We start from the raw sequence: 3,905 nt of genomic DNA, 5'->3' as shown, positions 1-3,905 counted from the left end.
ATGTCTTTAGGAAAACAACCGGATTTTAATATATTATTAAAGAGCTCTGTAATACGGGGAATCAGTTCTGGCCCTCCAACCCTCAATGCTTCAGTTGTGATGCCATCCTCGCCTGGGCTTTTACAAAATTTCATTTTACGAAGGGTAAAATATACTTCATCGTTTGTTATCGGCGGGATGTCATTAAAGCCTCTGCTCGATAAACAGGGATTAGGCCGAGATGAGTCTGAGTACAGGTTCTTGTAGTACTTAGTCGCAATGTCCAAAACCTTACACCGTTCGCTCTGCTCCACACCATTTTCATCTTTCAAGCGAGTTACCCAAGACTTGCCAGATGAAGTTCCGTGTTTAGCAGCTCTTAAGGATCTATTTTTGGTTAGGGCTATTTCAATTAATTTGGTTTTGTAATTTCTTAGATCACTCCGAATTCTTCTTTTAACTAATTTGTCTATTTTTCTGTATTCTGCGTTGTTGTTAATCTTATTTATTGTTTGCCTTTCTTCTATTAATTTTATAGTTTCTTCGGTTAATTTCTTGTATTTGTTTTTTACTGCCTTTATCTTGTTACTAGCCTGTTTTATACTTTTCTTTATATGTTCATATTGGTCATCAACAGTACTATCTTGTATGTTATCTAAAATGCTGAAGTAGTTATTTAATTCTAAATTGAAATCGTGTTCCTGGTTTATCAAGGTATGTTTATCGTGCCTTCGAATACAGTTTTTGAAAACTAATTGCTTGTGATAAATTTTTTGACTGAATAAAATCTTCGCGCGGAGTGGCCTGTGGTCTGAACTGAATTTTATATTGTTTATGGTTTCGATGTTTTTAACAATTTGTTTATTAGAAGCCAGGCAATAGTCTATTTCATTTCTGGTACGGCAATCAGGGGAAATCCATGTCCAACGACGCTGAGCTTTTTTAAAGTAGAAACTGTTGGCGATGTGGAGATTTTGACCGAAGGCGAACTGCATAAGGCATGAACCACGAATATTTCGGTCACCAAGACCATGCGGTCCAATGATATCGGCATTATCTAGATCTTGCCTTGTTCCCACTTTGGCGTTAAAGTCACCAAGCACTAAGTTGAAAGTGGCTCGATGCTCATCGCAAGCTCTGTTCAGGACGTCATAGAAATCTTCTACTTCACTATCTGAGTACGCGGTAGTAGGTGCATACACTTGAACTATGGATAAAGTTTGCTTATCGGTGATTCTAAATTTTAGTACAGCAATCCTGTCGGAATAAGCTATGAATTCGATAATGTTGTCCTTCCATTTTTTGGCCACTAAAAATCCTACGCCACCCACACCACCAGCATGACCATAGTAATAAAGTATTGTATCTTTACGTTCTAAAGTATCTTCGCCTTCTCTTCTGACCTCAGACAGACCGACGATATCCCAATTGATATCGTCAAGAGCATTTTCCAACTCCAGAAGACGTTCCTCTGTTCTAAGCGTTCTGGTATTGTAAGTTAGAATATTTAGCGAATATTCGGAGTCCTTATTTGAAATCGCGTTGTTCGTTTGACGGTGGATCAGATTCGCCCGGGGATTCTTCGCACCCCATGCCCTAGGGTTGTCCCGCCTACCGTCATTGGCAAGATCCCCAGAGCCGCCGGGCACTGTACTCATTATAATTTTGTAAATGTGTTTTCTCTTTTTTTGTCATGATGTGTTGGCTGAATAAACATATTTCTATTCTATTCTATTCTATATCATGGGTATCGGGATAAAAATTAGCCTAATGAAGTTTTTAACGTCTAGCAATCGTCACACCAAATTCGTCCAGCAGGTTTAACGTGGTGGAGTGACAGTCTCACGCAAATACTCACAAACTCACAAACATAATTAGTAAGTAGGATCAAAAGGTACCCAGAGTACGAAATCTAATACCAAATTCCCAATAAATAACGACCCTGAGTGCCGCAGTTAACTTATTTAGGAACTTTAAGAGCTTAAGTGCGTATATAGGTTCCGGGTCGTATTTTAATGACATTTCCAAATACTACTAAACATAAAACAACTTTGGTTTGTAATAGGTTAAGTTTATTTGATTCCAGGACATACCGCCATCAAGACTTTAACACGTTATTATTAGTTATAACATAGTTGATGTTTGTTCTTACATAGTCGTAATAGTTCGCGCCGTGACGGTTTTAGAAAACCCATCTCTTCCTGTAGACGTCGTAAAAGGCGACTAGGGTCCTAGGGGGGCTACTACGAAATTCTAAAACTGAAGTTCGTATCGTACTGTCCCTCTCATCCTCGTATTAAATAAAAGTAGCGTCAGCGGGACGGCAGATACGAATTTCGAATGTTGCACTTCGGGTCTGATGTGAGAGTGGACAGTGGCGTTCTCTATTGCCAACTCTGACCTCCAGACTCCAGCTCTGAGGTGTGGAAGGCAAAGGAAAATAATTATACTCGTACCGATTTCCAAAAAAAAGTTGTTTCATCAGATCATTGATCATTCAGTCAAGAGTATAGCGACTTGTAAGAGCGAATCGTAAGTACCAACCAAATATAATAGAATTTTTATTTGTTTACATTAATTGGATAACTAAGGATGACACAAATTAATTAGAAAGCTATAATAATGTATTTAGTTCACCTATTAAATGCTAGCATGCAAATATCAATTACAGATCGTCCAGCAAAAATGCTTAAACATTATAATAGTTTTTCGTTTTTACACTTCGCATGAAATTATTTCTGAATTTACAGAATTACAACTTTTAATTACGTGTCACATGATTATTTAATAAACAACTGAAAAGTAGTAAAGTATATTGTAAAATGTATAAGCAAAATGAACTATCTTAAAGCTTTATAAGCTGTAAAAGAGAAGAACAGAGGAGTCGCAACTTCGTCGAGTTTATGAATAATTTGTCGCGTTTAGCTCTTAGACGCGTCGAAGTTGGCGGGCTCTGGTCTTATACGTATTCTGAACTTATGCCGTCTCGCTCACGCTAATAGCATTAAATAGAAGATTAAGAGGGACGGTAAGATATAAACTTCGAATTTCAGAGACTGGAATCGCGATACGTTTTGACGCTGATTATGCATGATATTGAAATATGACAAAAAGGTCGCGAATTCACGGTATACTTTTTATGTTCTTTAACTTTATGTATTTTTGCACTCAGTCGTGAATATGTTAGAGAAGAAACATTTATTATAATAATATGTTTTTCTCAAACATGCTCGGAAATGTATGCGTTAATGTCACGAAATGGAGACATGAAGTTTCTCATTTATGGCTCCCTACCACCTCCCTACATAACTTCTTGGCCTAGGCCATGAAGTATGTATGAAAATCCATTATTGTCCGCTGCTCTAACTTTTTAAAGAAAAGAAAGAAAGAAAGAAAATACATTTATTCACAACACAAGACAACAAAATTATTAGGTACAAAAAAAAAACAACACAAAGGTATGTGTCATTGCGGTTGTGAATCGGACACTGGCTCAGCATAATGCTGAAGCGTTAAAAACACCCCAGCGCTGATTTTCAGCCAGCACCGTCGGCAACCCTCGGGCCGTTATAAAGACATACTACACACCATTAACTACATAAAACTACATAAATAAATAGATATTTTGTAAACTATAAAATTAATTTATTGTGTGACTTTAAAAACATAAAAATAAATGTATTAGGGACGTAGATATACATAATTAATTTTACAACTATTATTATTATGCACTCACTTGCCAAGTATATACCCTAACGCGGGTAAAAAGAAAAATTAAATTAAAGAAAGAAATCGAAAAAACAAAAAAAAAAAAACAAAAACAAAAATAATTTTAGTTTTGCTTACTAACATTAAACTAATAAAGGAAAAAATACGAACAGCCAACCACCACTACTCTGTAAGCATTTGCGATGCGATGCGATGCG

Source organism: Choristoneura fumiferana, chromosome 17 (genome assembly GCF_025370935.1).
Source record: "Choristoneura fumiferana chromosome 17, NRCan_CFum_1, whole genome shotgun sequence".
NCBI lineage: Eukaryota > Metazoa > Arthropoda > Insecta > Lepidoptera > Tortricidae > Choristoneura > Choristoneura fumiferana.
Note: the sequence above shows the minus strand (reverse complement) of the source record.